Genomic DNA, 26,852 nt, shown 5'->3' with positions numbered 1-26,852 from the left:
CGGACACATGTCCTCATAACATATTTTCTTTCTTTGTGTGTGAGAAATGTTTCCTGAAAGTTTGGCCGTACCTTTTTGTAGCACCCTGTATACTATATGCCGGAAAGAACAGACACCACACACTCATATAACTGATTCCTCTAGATGGACAATGAATCCACAACCTTCAGCGCGGATGCACATTGCATTCGACCTTCAGGGGGATTCTAAAATTAGCGAGCTTGGAAGACATGAACCGGCGGAGGGGGGAGACTGCGGGTAGGTTGCGCTAGCTGGGAATGTGAGTCGTGGGCCGAGATAGAGAGCGCATTTGCAATAAACACAGTGGAGGGCGCCGTGGCTTACGCACCTGCCTAGTAATCAGGACATACTGGGTTCGAATCCCAGTTCGGAACACATTTTGATGCGTAACTCGTTATACTACACAAAGTCCCAATACAACTGGTATCATTAGTTCTTTCCCTCTTCTTTTCTTCCATTTGCAGTTACAAAAAATAAGACATGACAGGCAATCTCCCCTTAGAAAAATTTATGAATTACTGTGCTGGTAAACACCTTACGTTATTTGATTTTCAAACAGCTGAGCAAAACTGAACGTACTCAGACATTTCCTCTTTACTTATTCTGACCATCACTAAACTGACACACAATATTTTTAACGCAACGCAATCTGACTTTCAACAATCCCTACAAAAGAATGGCCGTGACTAACAATAAGCCGGCCGGTGTGACTGAAAGGTTCTACGCACTACAGTCTGGACCCGCGCGACCGCTACGGTCGCGGGTTCGAATCCTGCCTCGGGCATGGATGTGTGTGATGTCCTTAGGTCAAGTAGGTTTAAGTAGTTCTAAGTTCTAGGGGACTGATGACCTTAGAAGTCCCATAGTGCTCAGAGCCATTTGAACTAACAATAACCTACACCTTTCATGAATCACTTACCTCACACAAATCTTCGTTGCTCGAACTACTGCAATACAGCGAGCGCCAATACTGCCAGCTAAATAAAAGATTCTAACTACTGAAGGCACTAACTACTGATAGACATACTTAGATTTTGATAGAGAACAAACAATTTATTTACCTTAATAGTGTTCAAAAGTCATTATATCGCTTCATGCCATCCAGTTTTACAAATTTACTCTTTCTGATGGACACACGTCCAGATCGTCCACTCTCAAAATTCTGCCATTTCTCTCCCCACATCCACCACTGCTGGCGGGTCTCTTCCAACTGCGCAACGCTACGCGCTGTTCACATCGAACTGCCCAACGCTACAATAGCAAATATTCCAACAATGCAAACCAGCCACAGACTGCACACAGCACAGTCACTGATTTTCACACAGACCGCTACGTGGCGTTACCAACATAAAAACCTAAACAGCCTACTTACAGTCTACCAGTACCAAACATCGAAGTTCCTCTGTGGAAGAAATTTCTGGGAATGTCCATTTGGACCACAGCAGTGTACTGTGGGAAAATCGGAAAAGAAGAGAATCGAAGCATTTGGGATGTAGTGATATAGAAGGATTTTGAAAATTATATGGGCTGAAAAGATGACGAATAAAAAGGGTCCCATAACTTGGGGTGATTTGGAACATACTACGGTGAATTGGAACGCCATGGCCATTGCAACAAATCATCTTCGCGGTGGAGAGTTATTATGGTGTAACTAATGGAAACCGCCTTCCATAGCCATATTAGTTGTCACAGTGATACAAAACTTGTGTTTATCAGAGATGTACATGATTTTAAGAAAATGATGCGTTTAAGTATAAAACTCTCTGTTTTCGGAAACTCTGAAAACAACGATTGCACTGTTACTTTGGTAATAGTAACACAGTTCTCTGATCTTGGAATGTGGAGGACACAAGTTAGCCATGATGTATGACAGATTAGGTTATGTTTGGTTATATTATGCGTTAATTACAGGGGTAATGGTGAATTAGCACATATCGCGGGTGCACAAAAAGAAGACTGGGCCAAGTGGCTATCAAAGACTATCTCGCTAGATAATCCTCCAGAAAGCTATTAATGAACTCAAGGCACGCAAAATAAATCTTAGGAATACACCTCAAAATATGGAATACTTGGTAGTTCACTCTCAAGGAAAATAATAAAAATCCTTTTAAAATAGGTGGGCATACTGCCTTGACGATAGAAGAAGAGAAGTTTTAATCAGTAGCTTATTTAAATGTGCAGAATGAGGTCAGCCAATTACCACTAGTGGGGTCAGGGATATTGTGAAGTGCTGCTTGGGCTGAAGTGGAAGAGTAGAAAAGAGGTTTGAAGATAACAGGCTATAAAATAAATAAAATAAAAAATATTATTTAAATATTAATTTTTCTATCTGTATGATGGTGATTGTGATTGTATTAAATATTTGCTTATCTGGAACGTGGACGTTTAATTATTCGGTATCAGACGCTTGACAATGGCTTTCTCATAAAGGCAATGTTACTCGTAGTTGACCGTGAAATAAAACTGAAATAATCGGACTTCGTAAATAAATCGTTTCCAAAGACTGCTGCGGTAGGTGCGGACTCATAATCTAAATCTCAATATTTCAATAATTTGCCAGCCATGCCAATACGTCGTACAGAGGTGATTGTCTACTAAACATAAAAAAATTACACAGTTAGTTAAATCAGATATATTCAATGAATAAGCCTACAGTTCATAATCCTACTTACTTTTATAAATACAAATTCTTTACAGAATCGAGTGCCTAGTCTGGTTGCAACTCGCAGTATTCTTCAATAACATGAAATATGGCGGTGTGCCAGACAATAGAATAAAATACGTGCTTCTCGCACCACTTCTACCAGAGCTCTCTCCTTTCTTAATCAAATATAAGAGTAACGTAATTGTGCTTTTGTTTTATCAGCGACACAGCGCTGCAGTTGTGTGCCATAGGCTTTATTTATTTGTCACTGATTATTTATTTAATTAATATTTCGCGTTTCCGAGGAAACTCACGCTCGGCATGCAAATGTGCCTTTATATTGCCCCCTGAATTGCGAGGCGAAAGGACACACCTGCAGGCGAGCAATTCACCTAAAGGCACAAGAAAATCTAAGTTATCTACAACTATTTACATGACTTACATTATACACATTATATACAAAATTTGAATGACGCGGGTGCGCCGTAAAAGTTCTTATGTTGGCAGATAGAGTGCGCGCATGCGCAGAAGCGTCTGTGCGACTCCGGCACTGCCGTTATATCGTACAGTTAGATCACGCGGCACAGTATTGCAGTTCATATTGTTCGTGTGCACGCGTTTCTCAGTCGTTGCACAAAGAAAATATTCAACCAAGATTACATATGAAGACTACATTCTATGACAGGTAACTTAGTTTTAAATTTACAATATTTGTTATAACACAATACAACTTAGATTGTTGAATGTTCTTAGTTACATAGTATTGTTTTGAAATACTTCAAAGAAAAATGTCCGTATGTTTCAGGTGCGTTGACCTATACACATCGTGTCGTTATTACAGTTCATATTCATCTGCTGCACAATAATTTTTTTATAGGTTAGTATCGTCGTGGTAAAGTTTTTTTTTTTTTTATCACAGTAACATCGTTGTATAACAACGTGATTAATACATAAGCGTGTCCATTTCCCATTTCCATTATAGTCGTTGTGATGCAGTTCGTTGTGACTAAAGGCATTGCTCATTACAGATCAAACGTGACCCGTCGAGTAATTGGTCCGCGTGCAGTTCGTATTTTTTTTTTTTTTTTTTTTTTTTTTTTTTTTTTTTTTTTTTACATTCCGTGGAAGCTTGGTTGCAGAACCTCGGACGGCACATAGCTGGCGTCGATCCTTGGACAGTCCAGGTAAGAGTGTCCGTCACATTTCGGGAACATTTCATTCCCTGAAGTTCCAACCAAAATTCTTCCACCCGTCGTGTTGTTTTCTGGACAGGCACTTTGTGTCCATTTAATCCAGTTAACATCTTGAAGTTAGGTACTGTAGTAATGTCACTAGACGATGCACGAATTATGCACTTCACATTTTCAGTTTTTTTTGCTGAATATAGCTCACCTAAATGTTCGTAGTTATTAATCAAAGAAATCATTCATCGCGTTTACATAGATACGCTGCATAATGAATGGCATTAACCGTTTCTTTCACATAGGTTTCTGCGTAGTTGCAGAGTTAGTAATGTTTGTTAATGTCCGTGAACAGAGGTTCACTATGCAATGTCTTTTTGGCACTCGTTTTGTTCAAATTTTTTACATAGTAACAATTACATGATACATCAGTTAAAAAAATAAGTAATTATACATACACACGTCACATATTTTCTTAGCCTAAACATAATACAGTTGCACATAAACATGTTTGCATCATCATTACATAGCTATAGGTTATTACATTGTGTCACGTGATGTCATCTGAAATTAAGATAGGTTAGACACAACATTCATTACATCAGTAGGCAAGACCAGGCGTTTTCACTACTCAATAAATATTCAAAATAGTAAGAGAGAAAAAATGTTCGATTCCTCGCGTTTTGTGCGTGTGTGTAGAGTGTCTGTGTGGCCTTGACTACTGATAGATGCTTTTCGTGTTGAGAGATGTGCGTCTAATCTATTTCTCAAAGTAAAAGATCGCTTCACAGATGACGTCTGTCGGTTCGTCAGGTGTCATACCAAGTCAGTGGTACCTACAATAACAAATGTTCCGTGAAAAATTAATATATATTGGTTCCTGAACTGTGCATTTTGACTGATATTTTCGTTACATTCAGACTGTGGTCGATCGGTGAATTGTCTCATGGGTGCAGTGACGGATTGTACTGCGTCACTGATCAGCTGTTTGTTATTAGTAATGTATTGCGCTACGGAGTCGTGCACAATTGTTGGTAAATTTTCACGTAAGCATCTATCAAAATGTTTGTCTTTGTTCACTACCCAATCATGAAATTCTTTATTAATATTTTGAAAATGAGCTGTGGCATCAGATTGTAAGATGTCAGTCAGGTGTTGTTCAACATTGTCAAATTTATTCTGTACGTCAGTAATTCGTTTTTCAAGGTTGTCATGTACTGAAGGATATGTTTGAATTTGTTCAGTAAGAACTTCACACGTGACATTAAGGTTTTTTACTTGTATCTGTAAAAGTGCTACGTCAGTTGTAGTCTTTTCTTGTCTCGTATTAAGCTGGGAAAATTTAGTACTGAGTTCAGTCATCTGTTTGGTCAGTGTGGCGTCTATAAGTTCCACACGTTTACATAAAGTGTCATTACCTGTCTTGAGTGCTATGAGGTCAGATTTAATTGCGTCATTTTGTGTCTGTAAGGTTGCCATGTTTTCGGCGTTTTGTTTCATTAGCATTTGTAACATGTCGGCAATGTTTACTGTTTGCAAGGTCTGTGCCCCCGTCGCGTCATTAGGCGTGACGTCATGCATCAACATGGGCTCTGACTGAGACTTTGAAATTTTTGTAGTGGACGGCCTATTGCCAAAATTTCCGTCAACACTTGCGTCAATGTTTGATAAATCGTCACTACCGGTTGCTGTCGTAAAGTCATTTTCTAACATTTGTCTCTCGTCCGAGTCGGATTGCGTCTGAATAGTACGTCTTTGCTGTTCCATTTTTGCGTATTGATTTCTAGTTATTACCATGCCACACGTGATATATGTTTCAAGAAAATATTTGACACTGATTTTAAAATAAAATGCAGTTGAGCATGAATCGCTCGTAGCAACAATGGCTGACTGTTAATTTAAAAATATAAACTGAATTTGAGATTATTGGTAATGGCTGCTGGCCATGTTACTACGTATCGTACAGAAGTTGGCCATATTGTACACTCGTGTATTGGTATTGTTGCATACGTTATTGTTTAAGGAAAAGTACTGAGAATGAAATTTATCACTGAAAACTGTTATGCACGAAAGAAACACTACAGAATCTACTGAAAAGCTAATACACTGAATTATACGTCTGGTCAAGCCTGCTAATGCAAAGATGCTGCGTCTTACCTTATTTTGCTGGAAGTTTCATTGCGTCTTCCCGCAAAATTTTAGAATTGGAAAATATCTTCAGATTTTTTTTGTTATCTCTCATACATTCACGTCCAGGTCCAGAAAGTTGATTTTTCACATGAAACAAAGAGAACAATGTAACAAATGACAAAATAACAAGTCCGACACGCAGTCGCCAATATAAAATAAATAAAAAAATAAAAAATATTATTTAAATATTAATTATTCTATCTGTATGATGGTGATTGTGATTGTATTAAATATTTGCTTATCTGGAACGTGGACGTTTAATTATTCGGTATCAGACGCTTGACAATGGCTTTCTCATAAAGGCAATGTTACTCGTAGTTGACCGTGAAATAAAACTGAAATAATCGGACTTCGTAAATAAATCGTTTCCAAAGACTGCTGCGGTAGGTGCGGACTCATAATCTAAATCTCAATATTTCAATAATTTGCCAGCCATGCCAATACGTCGTACAGAGGTGATTGTCTACTAAACACAAAAAAATTACACAGTTAGTTAAATCAGATATATTCAATGAATAAGCCTACAGTTCATAATCCTACTTACTTTTATAAATACAAATTCTTTACAGAATCGAGTGCCTAGTCTGGTTGCAACTCGCAGTATTCTTCAATAACATGAAATATGGCGGTGTGCCAGACAATAGAATAAAATACGTGCTTCTCGCCCCACTTCTACCAGAGCTCTCTCCTTTCTTAATCAAATATAAGAGTAACGTAATTGTGCTTTTGTTTTATCAGCGACATAGCGCTGCAGTTGTGTGCCATAGGCTTTATTTATTTGTCACTGATTATTTATTTAATTAATATTTCGCGTTTCCGAGGAAACTCACGCTCGGCATGCAAATGTGTGAGTGAGTGAAATATCTGCTTCCACCTAACATGGATCTTAATGCACACTGCAGTGAAAATATAACGAGAGCCGAGAGCTCCAGCTCAAGTGAACAGCGAAGTTATGGTAAACTATTTTAAACATTTGGAGGAGATGGTGAAAGGTGTTCCACCTAGGACGAAACATTCCCAAGTGTCAATAAACGATCTTGCTGAAGCTTGGAGATGTGCAGAGGGAGCAAAAGAGTGCAATATATATTTTTTTGTTTGTGCCCAACTTCATTTTTTGAGAGCTACACACCCTGCAACGTAATTTGGCATTTCAGATATTGAGGGAATAGCTTCGAATAAATGGCATACATAAAAAACAATTTTCCTACAGAAGTTGATACGTAATTAATATCCTTGAAAACTGTATAATCAACTTCTGTAATAATTTGAAATTTTGCAAAATATCCTACCATCATTAATTTACTTTTAGTAATTAAAACTTTTGTTACAACACAAATTAGCTTTCAAGCACATACATCCTTGTTTATCAAAGCCGGTTTCTGAAATACCAGTTTGGAAAATGAGCTGTCACAATGTGCTGTCTTAGTATTTTCAACATACCTAATTAAATATCTAAACATTCGTTATTATTCTAAAATTGTTATTTTACGTATTACATTCACAGGTTTTTTTAGTTTACCGTTTTACATTCGTGTATTTTGTTAATTGAAAATAATAAGTAGCTCATTTTTACTTTAGCAAATAATTACAATAATCGTAATGTGTAAAGCACTGCTTAAATCATACCGTTTTCTTTACACCATGTACATAAAATGAAAGAAATTTCATCGTGTAATATACACTGTAGAGAAGACAATATAAAACAAAATTCAGTGGCATTTCAAATTGTCACAGGTGATCCTCTACATTTCCTGATCTGTATCAGGCATATTTCAGTACACTGGCAAGCCTTGGCAAAGAGAACTGACTATGTACTAGTGGCGGCAGCTTGGCTGTATTGTTTCTCAAGTGGAGAGTGGCATCCTAGTCATTCAGCAGAACTACATCTGAAAATCTTCTCACAAAGTTCTGCCAACACTGAAAGCTGTATACGCTCCACAGCGGTACCTGTGCTGTCGAGCCCTTTGCAATCACCAAATGTTTCTTGTCCTTGGGTATGGCGCTCAATTTTTTTTTTCTTTTTGCATACTGTCCACCAGCCTTTTTGTAATTTGAATAGAAACTAATGGTGAGTTTGGCCTGAGAATTCGAAAATCTCTTTCTGAAGTTCCAGATGTCCTTGTGACAGCATCGAAATATGATAAACAAACGTCTGACCAGGTTAAAAGATATTTGAAATATGTTTCCTTTCCCAGTGAGGGAGAAATATCTGTACTGGCGATAGATTCTTGCAGTGGTCAGCGTGAAAGAACCATTTAGAGAATCGTACCTGAGAACAAGAAACTTGTTGATCTGGTGATGCCAAAGGGCTCACTCACACTATGGCACGTACAGCATTCGATGTTGGAGGAACTTTGTGAGAATATTTTCAGATCTAGTTCTTTTGAATTATTATGATTTCAATCTCCAATTTATAAACAATATAATCAAGCCGCAGTCCTTAGTACATAATCAATTCTCTTCGCCAAGGCTGACTAATGTATTCAAATATGCTTGATGCAAATCAGGATATTTAGGGGATACCTGTGACAGTTTGAAATCCTGCTGAATTTTCTTTTATATTGTCTTCAACGTCGTGTATATTACATGAAGAAATTTCGTTAATTTTTTGTGCATGTTATAAAAAATGTTATGTTTTCAGAATTTCTTTATTCATTGTAATCATTTCCTATCATAATAATGAGTTATTTATTATTTTGAATTAACTAAATACACATATGTAAAACGGTAAACTAAAAAGAACATAATGCAAAACGTAAAATAACGATTTGAGAATAGTAATGAATGTTTAGATATTTAAGTAGGTATGTGGAAAATACTCTGACAGCACACTGTGACAGCATCTTTTCCAAAAATAGTATTTCAGAAACCAGCTTTATTACACAGGGATGAATGTGGCTTGAAAGATTATTTAATTTATGTTGTAATAAATGTTTTCGTGTTTCAGAGTTAATTAATGGTGAAGAGGTACTTTGTACAATTTCAAATTATTACAAAAGTTGATTGTACAGTTTTCAAGAACATTAGTTACATATCAACTTTTATACTAAAACATTTGTTAATTATCATAGTTCTGAAGATGCTCTCTCTAAACCCAAAATGGCAAATTACCTTTCAGTGTGTGTGGTCGTTAAAGGTGAAATTGGGCACTAACAAAAAAAAAAAAAAAAATCACGTATTGGACTATTATGCCCCCTCTACACACCAGCCAAGTTTCACTAAGATCATTTGTTGACACTTGGGACTGTTCTGTTGTTAGCCACAGAGTCAACTAGAATAAAACCCACTTCTCCAATGATCCTGGTGTTGTCATAGTGTTGACCAAGAGATGTAAACATTCCAACAGAAGCAAATATTCATTCAGAACAAGTACGTCTATGATGAATGGAACTGATTTATGACAAGGAAGAATGTTATTAAATCTGTTAGGGACATTGACATCACCTAAACTAGTGTGTGATATTCATTAATGCATGTTGCAGTTTGTTTTGTACAGCATCATTATCTTAATAGAGTATTTGTAAGTTAAGCGAATAACCTTAATAAAGCCAATTGCTAATTCAAAAAATAGTAATTGGCATTACTTAATATTAAACTGAAGTAATATAAATGCATTTGTAAATAAAATACTGTTACGTGTGTTCTAATTCACCTCTCTACATGCTTTAAATACAATTAGTGTTCAAAATACTCAATGTTCCAAATCACCCCAGGTCCTGTGGTGATATGGGAGACAACTGAGATTAAAATTTAAAGAAGGGTTCTGGTAGGGAATTTTCATCCGAGAGACACTGACGAAAGGAGAGCTAGAGATGCCGTATTCGATATTTCAGAGCTGTAGTGCAATATTTAGATATTAATTTTCACTAGGAACTTCATTTTCTGTTCCAATTCACCGCAAGTTATCTCCACAAAATGGGAGAGGAGAGTAACACACGGGAAACACTGACAAGAAGAAGGAACAGTATGATAGGACACATGTCAGTAAATCAGGAAATTACTTCAGTGGTAATAGAGAGAGCTGTAGAGGGTAAACACTGTGGGGGAATACAGAATTGTAATACGCCCAACAAATGGTTGTGACGTAGGGTGCAAGTGCTGTTCTGAGATGAAGACGTTGGTAAAAGAGATGAACTCATGGCAGTCTGAAACAAACCAGTCAGGATACTGATGACTCAAGAAAAAACGAACAGTTTTCTAAGAAACAAACAATGGACGTTCGTCAACCCCAGTATATGTCACAGGTTTAATTTTGAGAAGGAGAAAAGAGACGAACTCAGTGGAGGAAGATTTACGTCATATCATCGATTTACAAAACTGTTCACAATGTGGCCACTCTTAATTGCTTTGTTTACGTTTTTGTGTAGATAAATTACGCAGAAATACCAGGTTTCTAATCTCTGTCTCGACTGACGTCAGTGTTAACTCCACTACTGGTATTTGTATTATCAATGTCAGTATTACGCAGCTCTCCTCCCAAATACGTTGTCCTCCCTACCATCCATTGGACACGCAGCACTTCTTGCACCCTTCGAAGAAAAAATTTGGTGATATTGTACGCCACGAGGAGAGAATCCACTCACGCATGTGAGTGACAGATGGCTTTTTTAGTCTCGTCACATGGAGCAAGAGCATGATTCCCTTCTAAAATGCCACTTGAAAGTGTTTTCGGAGATGGTCTTCAAATGATTTCCACGGGCTACATGAAGCTCTGGGGTTTTAAAGTCACACATCCATGTATAACGGGCGTTTAAAAAGAAACGAGCTGGAGGCATAAATACAGAAACCAGTAACTGTATGTTAGAAGTACTGATCCTGGCTGTTGAGACACTTGTCCCACTGTGACACAAGGCGGTGAATGGCTGTGTCATAAAATTCCCGCGGCTGCGATGTTAACCAGTTCCGCACGTACAGCTGGACGTCGTCGCCCAAGGTGAAGCGTTTGCCCCTCAGAGCCTATTCAAGGGGACCAAAAATGGCCTCCTGATTCGCTTCCTGCAGCGCGGGACAACAGGGAATGTCCAACGTTACTCATACACTTTGACCACCCTTAGCCAAGCGATCAAATCAAAACGACCAGGAAATCTCACCCGTGTGGTCATTCTGCTCCACGACAATGCAAAGCCTCATACGGCCAACACAGTCGCGGCACTCCTGAAGAAATTGTAATGGGAGGTTGTCGGGCCCCCTCGATACAGTCCGGACTTCTCTCCCTGTGACTTAAAAAGGCTCTGAAGGGCAAACGAGTCACCATTAACGAGGAGGTGCAGCTGAACTTCCAGAACTGGTTAACATCGCAGCCCCGGGAATTGTATGAGACAGCCATCCACCACCTTGTGTCACAGTGGGACAAGTGTCACAACAGCCAGGGTCAATAGTTCTAACACACAAATATTAGTTTCTGTAATTATGCCTCTGGCTCGATTCTTTTTGAACGCCCCTTATACAGGGGGTTACAAAAAGGTACGGCCAAACTTTCAGGAAACATTCCTCACACACAAAGAAAGAAAATATGTGATGTGGACATGTGTCCAGAAACGCTTACTTTCCATGTTAGAGCTCATTTTATTACTTCTCTTCAAATCACATTAATCATGGAATGGAAACACACAGCAACAGAACGTACCAGCGTGACTTCAAACACTTTCAAAATGTCCTCCGTTAGCGAGGATACATGCATCCACCCTCCGTCGCATGGAATCCCTGATGCGCTAATGCAGCCCTGGAGATTGGCGTATTGTATCACAGCCGTCCACAATACGAGCACGAAGAGTCTCTACGTTTGGTACCGGGGTTGCGTAGACAAGAGCTTTCAAATGCCCCCATAAATGAAAGTCAAGAGGGTTGAGGTCAGGAGAGCGTGGAGGCCATGGAATTGGTCCGCCACTACCAATCCATCGGTCACCGAATCTGTTGTTGAGAAGCGTACGACTGAAAAGTGCAGGAGCTCCATCGCGCATGAACCACATGTTGTGTCGTACTTGTAAAGGCACATGTTCTAGCAGCACAGGTAGAGTATCCCGTATGAAATCATGATAACGTGCTCCATTGAGCGTAGGTGGAAGAACATGGGGCCCAATCAAGACATCACCAACAATGCCTGCACAAACGTTCACAGAAAATCTGTGTTGATGACGTGATTGCACAATTGCGTGCGGATTCTCGTCAGCCCACACATGTTGATTGTGAAAATTTACAACTTGATCACGTTGTAATGAAGAGAACATTTGCACTGAAATGAGGATTGACACATTGTTGGATGAACCATTCGCAGAAGTGTGCGCGTGGAGGCCAATCAGCTGCTGATAGTGCCTGCACACGCTGTACATGGTACGGAAACAACTGGTTCTCCTGTAGCACTCTCCATACAGTGGCGTGGTCAACGTTACCTTCTACAGCAGCAACTTCTCTGACGCTGACATTAGGGTTATCGTCACTGCGCGAAGAATTGCCTCGTCCATTGCAGGTGTCCTCGTCGTTCTAGGACTTCCCCAGTCGCGAGCCATAGGCTGGAATGTTCCGTGCTCCCTAAGACGCCGATCAATTGCTTCGAACGTCTTCCTGTCGGGACACCTTCGTTCTGGAAATCTGTCTCGATACAAACGTCCCGCGCCACGGCTATTGCCCCGTGCTAATCCATACATCAAATGAGCATCTGCCAACTCCACATTTGTAAACATTGCACTGACTGCAAACTACGTTCGTGATGAACACTGACCAGTTGATGCTACGTACTGATGTGCTCCATGCTAGTACTGTAGAGCAATGAGTCGCATGTCAACACAAGCACCGAAGTCAAAATTACGTTCCTTCAATTGGGCCAACTGGCGGTGAATCGAGGAAGTACAGTACATACTGACGAAACTAAATTGAGCTCTAACATGGAAATTAAGCGTTTCCGGACACATGCCCACGTAACATCTTTTCTTTATTTGTGTGTGAGGAATGTTTCTTGATAGTTTGGCCGTACCTTTTTGTAACACCCTGTATAACGATTAGGTCGGACTTCAATGTAGCAGCTTCATCCTTTACTTCAAGTGCCTTTAGAGACATCCAACTCTCGCATACACTACTCGTATGTAACCATTCTAAAAGGGCACCTAACACTCGACATTAATATGGGATGTGTCCACCACTCGCTTTTGCGAATTTTTGAACTCTGTTGGAGACACTTTCAATGATGCATCTGAATGTCTGTGGAGGAATGGCAGCTCATTCGTCCTCCAAAGTCGAAACCAGGGAAGAAAGTGACGTTGGACACTGGGTCCTGGAGCGATACACACGATCGAACAGCGGAGGAGTGGTACTCAAGCGTCAACTAGGTTACAATATCTCCGGATGTAATTAACATTTTACAATGCAACAAACGGCACTGATTACGTATTTGTTTATATGTTCAGATGTGCTAACAAAGCTAACGGGGTTCCATTTAAAAAAACCTAGGTTTGTGTTAAAAAACATACTTACGTGCATTTTTGTATGGTTTGTATTAAACAATTACACTAGCCCCTCTCCTCACGTTCGGTCTGTGGAATCGGTTCGTCAGTATTTGATGTGGTTTACGAAATATATCCAGCGGTAACGTTAGGTGACTCATTAGTGGGAGGGAGGGAGATTAGTGTTTTAACGTCCCGTCGACAACGAGGTCATTAGAGACGGAGCGCAAGCTCGGGTGAGGGAAGGATGGGGAAGGAAATCGGCCGTGCCCTTTCAAAGGAACCATCCCGGCATTTGCCTGAAGCGATTTAGGGAAATCACGGAAAACCTAAATCAGGATGGCCGGAGACGAGATGGAACCGTCGTCCTCCCGAATTAGGTGACTCATCCTGTATATATATATATATATGTACTCTCATTCTCAAATATTGATGAATGTAGCCTGGGTAATTTGTGCATCAAGAGTTGCACGCCACAGGACATAAACACTTTATTTATTTAATCGTATGGCTAGGGCCCCCCGTCGGGCACACCATCCGCCAGGTGCCAGTCTTTCAATTTCTTCGGCGACCTGGAGTCGATGAGGATGATAGGATGATGATGAGGACAGAACAACACCCAGTCCCTGGGAGGAGAAAACTCTCCGATCCAACCAGGAACCGAACCCAGGCCCAGAGGATTGATAATCCGTCACGCTGACCATTCAGCTACCTGGGGCGGACAGGACATATACATTGATCAGCCAGAATATGTATGACCACCTGTCTAAGAGCCGGAATCTCCACCTTTGGCACGGATAACAGCAGCGTCGCATCGTGGCATGGGAGCAATGAGATCTTGGTAGGTCACCTAATTCCGGTAAATTCCGGGTAGGAGCAGGAGGGGGGGGGGGGGAGGGGGTGGCGGTCATGAGCTGATGTGTTCGATCGACTACAGATCTGGCGAGCTGGAGGGCCAAAACTTCAACTGGAACTCGCCGCTGTGTTCCTCAAAACATTCCATCAAACTCCTGGCCTTGTGATGTAGCACGATATCTTGCTGAAAAATGCCACTGTCGTCAGGAAACATGATCATGAAGGGGTGTATGTCGTCTGCAACCAGTGTATGATATTCCTTGGCCATCAAGATGCCCTGTACGAGCTGCACAGGTCATGGATGCCCCTGTGAATGTTCCCCACAGCATAATGGAGCCGGCACCAACTTGTCTCCATCCATCAGTACAGGTGTCAAGTAGCTGTTCCACTGGAAGACGACGGCATGATGAAGAACGTATCAGAATTCATCAGACCGTGCATCACTCTGCCACTATGCAAAACTCCAGTGCCAATGGTCACGTGTCCACTTGTAATCCCACCACAGTTCGCCGCCTGTCCTGTTTTACCAGTCTGCCCAACCTACGACTTCCGACACCTGTAATGAGGGCTGACCGCCCAACCCCACGTCGGCTGGAAGAGGTTTCGCCTTCGTTCTGCCACGTCTTGAAGACACTCAGCACGGCACTCCTCGAACACCCAACAAATCGTGCAGCTTCCGAATTGCTCGTGCCGAGCCTTCGGGCCACCACAACCTGCCCTCAGTCCAACTTAGATACATTCATACTCATAAATTAAGGATAATGCTGATACATGGTGAAACAACGCTCTGGTGGGCGGTTTGTGGGTTTAAATCGCTTCAGTGTACGACCGGCGGTGCATCTGACCCGTGGTCGTCGCACGGTGGCACTGGCAGCAGTCCACGTATGCAGAGGTGTGTCGGTGCATGACAGAGTACGCTGTAGCGAGTAAGTGTGCAGACGTTTTCAGATGTGTTAATGGTGACTGTGTGTTGCAAATGGCTCAAAGAACACATATTGATAACGTTATGAGGGGTAGAATACTAGGGTGATTGGAGGCTGGTCAAACACAGCAGGTCGTACCATGGGCCCTCCGTGTGCCACAAAGTGTGATCTCAAGATTATGGCAACGGTTCCAGCAGACAGAAAGCGTGTCCTGGTGCTACAGTACGGGACGTCCACAATGTACAACACCACAAGAAGACCGATATCTCACCATCAGTGTCCGCAGACGGCCACGGAGTACAGCAGGTAGCCTTGCTCGAGACCTTATCGCAGCCACTGGAACAGCTGTCTCCAGACACACAGTCTACAGACGACTGAACGGATATTGTTTATTCGCCCGGAGACCTGCAAGGCGCATTCCACTGACCCCTGGTCACAGGAGAGCCTGTAAAGCCTGGTGTCAAGATCACAGTACATGGTTACTGGAACAGTGGTTCCAGATTATGTTCACAGACGAGTCCAGGTATAGTTTGAACAGTGATTCTCGCCGGGTTTTCATCTGGCGTGAACCGGGAACCTGATACCAACCCCTTAATGTCCTTGAAAGCAGCCTGTATGGAGGTCGTGGTTTGATGGTGTGGGGTGGGGTTATGATTGGTGCACGTACACCCGTGCATGTCTTTGACAGAGGAACTGTAACAGGTCAGGTGTATCGGGACGTCATTTTGCACCAGTATGTCCGCCTTTTCAGGGGTGCAGTGGGTCCCACCTTCCTCCTGATGGATGACAACGCATGGTCCCACCGAGCTGCCATCGTGGAGGAGTACCTTGAAACAGAAGATATCAGTCGATTGGAATGGCCTGCCTGTTCTCCAAGCCTAAACCCCATCGAGCACGTCTGGGATGCTCTCGGTCGACATATCGCTGCACGTCTTCAAACCCCCACGGCACTTCAGCAGCTCCGACAGGCACTGGTGCAAGAATGGGAGGCTATACCCCAGCAGCTGCTCGACCACCTGATCCAGAGTAGGCCAACCCGTTGTGCGGCCTGTTTACGTGTGCATGGTGATCATATCTCGTATTGACGTCGAGGTCCATGTGCATAAAACGGTGGCGTTTTGTAGCACATGAGTTTCGGGACGGTTTTCTCAACTTATCACTAATACCGTGGACTTAGAGGTCTGTGTCGCGTGTGCTCGCTATGTGCCTATGCTATTAGCGCCAGTTTCGTGTAGTGCCACGTTCTGTGGCACCACATTCTGCAATTATCCTTAACTTATGAGCACGAGTGTAGATGCGAACTTCCCCATTCTACAGCTCACACTGATACTACATGCACCGTGCGTGAGTCTGACTTGCAGTCATTCCTCGCCAGATGGCGCTGCTCCCGCCTGGATCGGTTTATATCAGTGGTAGGTCAGTGGTCGTAATGTTCTGTCTGATCAGTGTACACGATTTGTAGCTTTAACGCTCGTCTTATTGCGTTAAACCTTTAACATAAGATTACACCTCTTAATGAGGATAACAGCATTTTAAATTTTTAAATCCCATACATATTATAAATGCGAAAGTTTGTGTGTTTCACGCTGAAACGGCTGGACTGATTTGGAAGAAATCTGGAATGGAATTAGCTTACACCCTGAGTTAACACATAGGCTACTTTTAGAAGTACGAGGCGTGTTTTTTAAGTAACGTCCGTTTCGTTGTAAACATTGGTAGTTCGCGCGCATACCGAAACGAGCGCGTGCGTCGTGTACCGGCATGCCTCGGGAACAACTGTAACTCGGTTTCAGCTGTGTAGCTAACCTGCCGGTTCTGTTCTGTTTCAAAAGACTACCAACTCGCCCGCCGCGTGTGAAGTTAAAAAAAAAAATGGCTCTGACAAGGGAACCTCCCCATCGCACCCCCCTCAGATTTAGTTATAAGTTGGCACAGTGGATAGGCCTTGAAAAACTGAACACAAATCAATCGAAAAAACAGGAAGAAGTTGTATAGAACTATGAAAAAATAAGCAAAATATACAAACTGAGTTGTCTATGCGCAAGATAAGCAACGTCAAGGATTATCTATGTCAATGAGCGCCCTGGTCCCGTGGTTAGCGTGAGCAGCTGCGGAATCGAAAGTCAACGGTTCAAGTCCGCCCTCAAGTTAAAATTTTAATTTCTTATTTTCGCAAAGTTATGAACTGTCCGTTCGTTCATTGAAATCTCTGTTCACTGTAATAAGTTTAGTGTCTGTGTTTTGCGACCGCACCGCAAAACCGTGCGATTAGTAGACAAAAGGACGTGCGTCTCCAATGGGAACCGAAAACATTTGATCGCAAGGTCATAGGTCAACCGATTCCTCCACAGGAAAACACGTCTGATATATTCTATACGACACTGGTGAAGGCTTGTGCGTCACATGACAGGAATACGTTGTCGACCCACCTAACTTGCCCTCTTGGCAAATGGGTAAAAAGATTCTTCTACATTCCCCGATTTAGGTTTTCTTGTGGATGTGATAATCACTCCCAAAAAAGTGATGAAAACAAAAGAGTTTGTCACATAAACTGAAAATAAAACATTAAACTTTTCACTGGAGCCAGGACTTGAACCAAGGACCTCTCGTTCCGCAGCTGCTCACGCTAACCACGGGACCAATGCGCTCCTGAGAGCGCGTTATCCTTGATGTTGCCTATCTTGCGTATGGACTACTCAAATTGTATATTTTACTTATTTTTTCATAGTTCCACACAACTTCTTCCTGTTTTCTCGATTGATCTGTGTTCAGTTTTTCAAGGCCTATCCAATGTACCAACTTATAACTAAATCTGAGGGGGGTGCGATGGGGAGGTTCCCTTGTGAGCACTATGGGACTTAACATCTATGGTCATCAGTCCCCTAGAACTGAGAACTACTTAAACCTAACTAACCTAAGGACAGCACACAACACCCAGCCATCACGAGGCAGAGAAAATCCCTGACCCCGCCGGGAATCGAACCCGGGAACCCGGGCGTGGGAAGCGAGAACGCTACCGCACGCGTGTGAAGTTCGATCAGTGATATGGCTTTTGTCAGGAACGAACCCGTCTGCTGCAGAAATTCATCGACAGCTTTGCGAAGTGTACGGTGATACTGTTATGAGTGAAATCAAAGTGCGTAAGTGGGTACGATAATTCGAAAATGGCCGTGACAACGTCCATGATGAGGACCGCTCCAGTCGCCCTTCTTTGATTACAGACGATTTGGTGGCTTCAATTGAAGCGAGGATTCGTGAGAACGGGCGCTTCGCAATAACAGGTCTCTCAAACGAATTTCCTGGCCTGTCGAGATCAGTGCTTCACAACATTGTTTCTGAACACTTAAGTTTAGGAAACTGTGCTGTTGGGTCCCGAAACCAAAGGAAACCAAAGGTTTGAGTGTGCGGTGAAGTTCTTGAATCGTTATCACAAAGAAGGTGACGGCTTCTTCAGTCAGTTCGTAATTGGAGACGAAACATGCGTTTCACAGATCACGCCCGAATCGAATCCTCACACACTCGCCTGTAAAGGTGAAGGCCAAACAGACTCTCCCAGCGCAAAACCATGGCGTCTGTGTTTTGGGATATGCATGGTGTTTTCTTGGTCGACTTCCTGCAACGAGGAATCACTACCAATACAGAAGAAAACTACCAAACCCTGACAAAGCTACGCAGAGCGATTCAAAACACAAGACGCGGCATGCTGACATAGCGAATTGTCCTCCACGACAATGCAAGACCTCACACTGCAGGTCAGACCCGCGATTTACTGGACAGTTTTGGCTGGGAAGTCTTAGACCACCCACCCTACAGTTCTGACCTTGCGCTGAGCGATTAATATCTGTTCCTTCACCGCAAACAACACCTTAGTGGCAACCGTTACAATGATAACGACGATGTGAAAACTGCAGTGAACTCTTGGTTATCGGAGCAGGCGGCAAGTTTGTATGAAGAGGGTATTTTAGAATTGGTTGAGAGGAATGATACGTGTTTGAACAAACTTGGCAACTATGTCGAAAAATAGAGTGAAGTATGTACTTTCTGAAAATAAATTTACTTTTTTGAAATAAACTTTCGTTGTGTACTTACGTTCAAACGGACTTTACTTAAAAAACATGCCTCGTGCAATATATTTTGGATTTGAAGAACATAACGCGAAATGTGGAACAATACTTACCCTTGGGAAAATCTATTTACTCTTCGACTTTTGAACTGCACCGCATTTGTGAGAATGCTGCTAATACGTCCTATATAAAACGACTTAATGTAATGAATACAGTGCTTATACAATCCTCAAAGTTTTATATTCATACTTCCATACAAGCTCGTTGCATTATAGCCGCTGAGCGTCAATCATATCTTGTAGCTTCTGAGACACGTGAATAGTCTCAACGACGGTGTGGTTTAAATGGTGTAGGACAGAGAGCCGTCATACCTTGGCATGCGGAACGTGGTAGACTTTGAGTGCGGCAGGATATGACTATGATATGCGAGCTAGTAGAAGCTGACCTCAGGGATGATCAGTTTGGATTCCGTAGAAATGTTGGAACACGTGAGGCAATACTGACCTTACGACTTATCTTAGAAGAAAGATTAAGGAAAGGCAAACCTACGTTTCTAGCATTTGTAGACTTAGAGAAAGCTTTTGACAATGTTGACTGGAATACTCTCTTTCAAATTCTAAAGGTGGCAGGGGTAAAATACAGGGAGCGAAAGGCTATTTACAATTTGTACACAAACCAGATGGCAGTTATAAGAGTCGAGGGACATGAAAGGGAAGCAGTGGTTGGGAAGGGAGTAAGACAGGGTTGTAGCCTATCCCCGATGTTATTCAATCTGTATATTGAGCAAGCAGTAAAGGAAGCAAAAGAAAAATTCGGAGTAGGTATTAAAATCCATGGAGAAGAAATAAAAACCTTGAGGTTTGCCGATGACATTGTAATTCTGTCAGAGACAGCAAAGGACTTGGAAGAGCAGTTGAACGGAATGGATGGTGTCTTGAAGGGAGGATATAAGATGAACATCAACAAAAGCAAAACGAGGATAATGGAATGTAGTCGAATTAAGTCGGGTGATGTTGAGGGTATTAGATTAGGAAATGAGGCACTTAAAGTAGTAATGGAGTTTTGCTATTTGGGGGGCAAAATAACTGATGATGGTCGAAGTAGAGAGGATATAAAATGTAGACTGGCAATGGCAAGGAAAGCGTTTCTGAAGAAGAGAAATTTGCTAACATCGAGTATAGATTTAAGTGTCAGGAAGTCGTTTCTGAAAGTATTTGTATGGAGTGTAGCCATGTATGGAAGTGAAACATGGACGGTAAATAGTTTGGACAAGAAGAGAATAGAAGCTTTCGAAATGTGGTGCTACAGAAGAATGCTGAAGATTAGATGGGTAGATCACATAACTAATGAGGAAGTATTGAATAGGATTGGGGAGAAGAGCAGTTTGTGGCACAACTTGACCAGAAGAAGGGATCGGTTGGTAGGACATGTTCTGAGGCATCAAGGGATCACCAATTTAGTATTGGAGGGCATCGTGGAGGGAAAAATCGTAGGGGGAGACCAAGAGATGAATACAATAAGCAGATTCAGAAGGATGTAGGTTGCAGTAGGTACTGGGAGATGAAGCAGCTTGCACAGGATAGAGTAGCATGGTGAGCTGCATCAAACCAGTCTCAGGACTGAAGACCACAACAACAACAACAATGCGAGCGTATCTGCTAGTGACAGGCACACACGTGAGGGCAGATGACATTGTTGCACGTACAATTATTATGGGTTGTGGATTGCAAAGAACTCGAAATAAGCCTATACCCTGAATTAACACATAGCCTATCTTTTATTCCTAAAAAAAAAAAAAGCTCTTTCTATGGGATGATCAACATGACTAACTGTTCTCATGGGATGGGTAACATGACTGAAATGACATCCGTGAAAGTTAACTATCAAACGAATGCATTAAGTTTATCGTAGAGATTTGTTTTTGACTGTTTTGACAAATGAAATAAGTATGTACACAAATGTAGGACAGCAGAAATATTCCTGTAGGATGAAATCAGCACTAAACACTGTAACAGTGTAACGCACGTGCTTGGAAATACTTCGCTGCACGTTGAATGTTTTCGAAGTGTGTTGGATTGTGATATTATTGGGATCACTATAAATACACTATGTGATCAAAATTATCGGGACACCTGGCTGAAAATGACTTAAAAGTTCGTGGCGCACTCCATCGGTAATGCTGGAATTCAATATGGTGTTGGCCCACCCTTAGCCTTGATGACAGCTTCCACTCTCGCAGGCATACGTTCAAACACGTGCTGCAAGGTTTCTTGGCGAGTGGCAGCCTATTCTTCACCGAGTGCTGCACTGAGCAGAGGTATCGATATGGGTCGGTGAGGCTTGGCACGAAGTCGGCGTTCCAATACATCCCAAAGGTGTTCTATGGGATTCAGGTCAGGACTCTGTGCTGGCCAGTCCATTACAAGGATGTTATCGTCGCGTAACCCCTCCGCCACAGGCCGTGCATTATGAACAGGTGCTCGATCGTGTTGAACGACGCAATCGCCATCCCCGAATTGCTCTTCAACAGTGGGAAGCAAGAAAATGCTTAAAACATCAATGTAGGCCTGTGCTGTGATACTGCCACACAAAACAACAAGGGCTGCAAGCACCCTGCATGAAAAACACGACCACACAATAACACCATCGCCTCCGAACTTTACTGTTTGCACTACACACTCCCTGCCATCGAATCGCCACATTGTGTACCGTGAGTCCTCACTCCACACAACGTTTTTCCACTGTTCAATGTATACGCTCCTTACACCAACTGAGACGTCGTTCGATACTTACCAGCGTGATGTGTGGCTTATGAGCAGCCGCTCGACCATAAAATCCAAGTTTTCTCACCTCCCGCCTAAGTGTCATAGTACTTGCAGTGGATTCTGACGCAGTTTGGAATTCCTGTGTGATGGTCTGGATAGATGTCTGCCCATCGCACATTACGACGCTCTTCAACTGTCGGCGGTCTCTGTCAGTCAACAAACGAAGACGACCTGTACGCTTTTGTGCTGTATGTGTCCCTTCACGTTTCCACTTCAGTATCACATCGGAAACAGTGGACCTAGGGATGTTTATTAGTGTGGAAATCTCGCGTACAGACGTATGACACAAGTGATACCCAATCGCCTGACCACGTTTCGAAGTCCTTGAGTTCCGTGGAGCTCCCCATTCTGCTCTCTCACGATGTATGACTACTGAGGTGGCTGATATGGAGTACCTGGCAGTAGGTGGCAGCACAATGCACCTAATAGGAAAAATGTATGTTTTGGGGGCTTACGGATACTTTCTATCACATATTGTAAGAGTGAAGGACAAACGTTGAAGGTGGCAGGTATTCATGTGGGCACACCATGTTTTCGGCACGGACACATCTATACTGGCTGCTCGCGTGTATCGGGAGCCGGAAAGCTCCCTATATATAAACTACGCAGACAGCAAAGAAGTCTAGGGCCGTATGACAGTAGATATCTGGCTACCCATAAATAGCAAGACAATTACGGTCTTTTCCGTGCTAGACATGTCGCAGTCGTGAAACTATTTACTTCCTTTCCTGGCACATTTTGTTAAGTCGCTACTCAGCCGCGTTAGAATTTTTTCCTTCAGTGAACGAGTGAGCTGTGTGCGACATGTGTTCTGTCAGATCTCCTATCCTCTCACAATTGGGTGTTTATTCATTTATTTTTCGGTGTCGCGCGGTTTGCTGGGTCGCAAGTTGATCGTGCTTCAATATCTTGGCTGGTTCAAATGGCTCTGAGCACATGGGACTCAACTTCTGAGGGCATTAGTCCCCTAGAACTTAGAACTAGTTAAACCTAATTAACCTAAGGACATCACACACATCCATGCCCGAGGCAGGATTCGAACCTGCGACCGTAGCGGTCTCGCGGTTCCAGACTGCAGCGCCAGAACCGCACGGCCACTTCGGCCGGCTTCAATATCTTGAACAGATAACTTTTGTGATGGCGCATGGGCGTGGATAGTGAGTTTCGGCATTAATATTTCTTTATAAACAACTGTTTAACCGCGGATAACGCTGAGAGGCGCAACTAGTTCGGTCGATAATCATATGAAATACTGAAAACCAAGCATGGAAGCCTGAAGACGCGACTGGTCATTGTTACCATTTTATATGTTTAGTAGTACTGTAACATTTTTCATTTTCTCCGCACCAAGGAGCAGAACAGAGCATGCTGTTTCACACCCTGTCCATCATTATTATTATTATTATTATTATTATTATTCTTGATTGTTATAATTATTTTTTGATTGTTATAATTATCATTGTACTACTTTTATAATCTCTATTTTTTTTCTTTAACATTAATACCGTATAACATGTTATATGCCCTTAATGTTCTGTAGAAACTGAAATTTGTTGAATCTGAGTATGCTTGGTTAGGTGTAAGAGAGGGCCTGAAGGCCCTAATCTTGCCAGGTAAAATAAATGCATAAATAAATAAATAAAATAAATAAATTAGAGAGCCACGCATCTTTTCAGCCTGCCAACTTCTCTGTCAGATGTCCTATTCGCATAATGAATAACTGCAAATTCGTATCTTAACTGCGCCGAATTCCGAAGTTGACGACTTATTTTTGACGTTTTCACTCGTTAAAAGTTTACTCTTCGGTTAGAGAAAAACTGCGTTTAATCTGTAAAGCATAATTGTGAGCTACATTACTCACTAACTAAATGAAACGTCAACTACCGTAGAAGGTCACATTGTTACCTCATATACAACGGCTAACTTCCAAACAATAGCGATATTGTGCTCTATTTAGAACTAAGGAACGAGTATAAGTTGAAGTTTCTATGAGGCGAGAATGTACCGGTATTTGTAGGGTAGCTAGATGAGCCACACTAATCTTTCGTAGCTGCATTTTGGGCAAAAGTGTGGCTTATATCCGGGATACTGTTGCCTCAAGCCCAGGTTTTCACGGGATGTCCCTATTTTTGGGCTTCTCATGCCCAGTGAACGCGTAAGCCTTACACGGGACGCCGAATGTCCCTACTTTTGCTAATAATTAGAAATATAATGCCTATTCACTTCAAAAATTGTTGAGTACATGGAGGTTGCGAAATTAGTTTCGGAACGAGTCGATGGACCAAGCCCAAAAAGTTAATACGGAGCGCCAGAAGGTTGCGTTCAGTCTACGTACTAATGCAGGCATGGGCAACCTGAGGGATCTACGCCGAATCGCCGATGAGGAGTGGGACAATCTGGCCCAACAGTGCCTTGATGAACTTTTGGATACTATGCCACGACGAATACAGGCATGCATCAATGCAAGAGGACGTGCTACTGGGTGTTAGAGGTATCGGTGTGTACAACAATCTGGAGCACCAGCTTTGAAGGTCTCGCTGTATCGTGGTACAACATGCAATGTTCATGAGCAACAAGATGGGCGGAAATATGTTTACGTTGATCTCTATTCCAATTTTCTGTACAGGTTCCGGGAATCTTGGAACCAAGCCGATGCAAAGCTATTTTTGACGTGTGTATATCATGTGCAAGCCTCTTCATCTCTGAGTAACTATTGCCATCCACATACGTTTGAACATGCTTACTCTACAATTTTTACCCGCTGCAATTATTTATAACACCGAAATGACGATTCTTTGATGACTAAGGTTGTGCCTTATCATTTGCTCTCTTCTTTTAGTCAAGATGTGCCATAAATATGCTTTTTCCTAATTGGATTCAGTACTTCTTCATTAGTTACTCGATTTACACATCCAGTCTTCAGCATTCTTTCTATCGTCGTGTTCCAAAAGCTTCGATTCTCTTCTTTTCTGAACTGTTTATCGTTCACGTTTCGCTTCTGTACAAGACTACACTCGTTACAATTACTTTCCTAACATCTATATTTACATTCGATGTTAACAAATTCCTATTTTCCACAAATGCTTTCTCGCTATTGGCATTGTGTATTTTATATTCTCTCTACTTCAGCTGTTGTCAGTTATCGCGCCTTTCTATTAGCAAAATTCGTGTGCTATTTTTAGCATCATTGCTAAGTCTCTGATTTAATTCGACTATATTCCGTTTGTCGTTGTCTATCTTACAACCTCTTTTCAGACTCTCATACCTTACGTTCAACTGCTCTTCCAATTCCTTCATTGCTCTCACAGATGTGGAGGGTGGGGCAAATAATACTGGCCCAAAGAACAGAGTTCCAGTGTAGGTTAAACACAGCAGAGGAAAGAAAATACAGTACTAACATAGCTGCAGTTGAAAGTGACCACCATTCATCTTTGGACATTTTTGGGGCCTGATCAGCAAGTTTCTGAAGATAGGTCGATAATCACACACTGACAGATCAGGTGGCCTGTGTGACCAGTCAGGGCCGCGAGCAGACTGACCTGCTGACAACTCTATCAGGAGTCAAGATTATGTAAATGTGCTCCAAGATTCGGTCGGCTGTATGGGCAGTTCTTCCATCCTGTTGGAAGTAACTGCAGACCTTTTCCTCCGTTAATGCTACCACAAATTCACATCCATTCGTATCCACTCGTCCGGGCCATTTTTATTTGCCTCACCTGAACAATCTTGTCTGCAAACCTTAAAGTGTTAATTTCTACTCCGTGATCTTTTAATTCCCTTTCCAGATTTCTCTTTGGTTTATTTTCGTTTGTTGAATGTAAAAACTGAATAACATTTAAGATAGGCTACAATCCTGTCTCACTTACTTTCAATTACTACTTTCTTTTCATGCCCTTTGACTTTATCAGCTGCAATCTGGTTTCTACATGTGTACTAGTCATAGATAACCTTTCACTCCGTATACAGGGGATGTCTCAGGAGGAGTTGTCAGTATTCAAGGGTGTCACAGGAACGATCATTCGAAGCAAAAAAGTTTAGTAAAAATGGGAGTTGAAATGAATACCTTAAGAGCTATGAGAACTTTTTCATTTTCGATACTGTGAAACAAATCTCTTGTACTGCAAGCTCTTTTACTTCCATACTTTTGGAGGTGGTAGTATGGACCAAAATAAGAAAGAAAGTCCAGTAAACATGCGCCCTAAAGCACATACTTTAAGAGCTACGAACACTTGTTCATCTATACTACTGAGAAACACATCTCTTCTACTGTACAAGTGTTTATAGCTCTCGAGGTATGTATTTCAGAGTCCACGTTTACTAGATTTTTCCGTTTCAAACGATTGCTTTCCTGTCATATCCCTAAATACTGAATACTCCTCCTGGGACACCCTGATTTTATGGGTGCTAGCTTTAGAATTTCCGACACCGGAAATGCTATTTTTCTTGTATTAGGAACTTCATTGCCGAAGTCAATATGGAACAATTATTGATTCACCACGGAACAGTAGCAAGAAGAATACTGCAGGTCGCAAAGGGCTTCGTGACGCCCACCATCAACCAGCGCGCTGTCTCAAGTAGTCAGCTGCGTTCCTCGCTTGTTCGAATCGGGCTATTTTCATCTGGGGCAGCGTGCAGGTAAGAAAAAAAACCACTGGCAGCCCACGTCAGCAGGGGCAGCCACAGACACCTCGGAACACAAACAGATGTTAACAA

At 42.0% G+C, this 26,852-nt stretch overlaps 1 protein-coding gene across 4 annotated transcripts in view; it reads right to left on the bottom strand.

The window, feature by feature from the left end:
- The window catches only part of LOC126106428 (uncharacterized), a 112,054-nt gene that overhangs the window by 62,669 nt on the left and 22,533 nt on the right, over window positions 1–26,852 (bottom strand). The gene's annotated exons all lie outside the window — the stretch shown is intronic.

Source organism: Schistocerca cancellata, chromosome 10 (assembly GCF_023864275.1).
Source record: "Schistocerca cancellata isolate TAMUIC-IGC-003103 chromosome 10, iqSchCanc2.1, whole genome shotgun sequence".
Taxonomy (NCBI): domain Eukaryota; kingdom Metazoa; phylum Arthropoda; class Insecta; order Orthoptera; family Acrididae; genus Schistocerca; species Schistocerca cancellata.
Note: the sequence above shows the minus strand (reverse complement) of the source record. Positions and strands in the feature narration are given on the sequence as shown.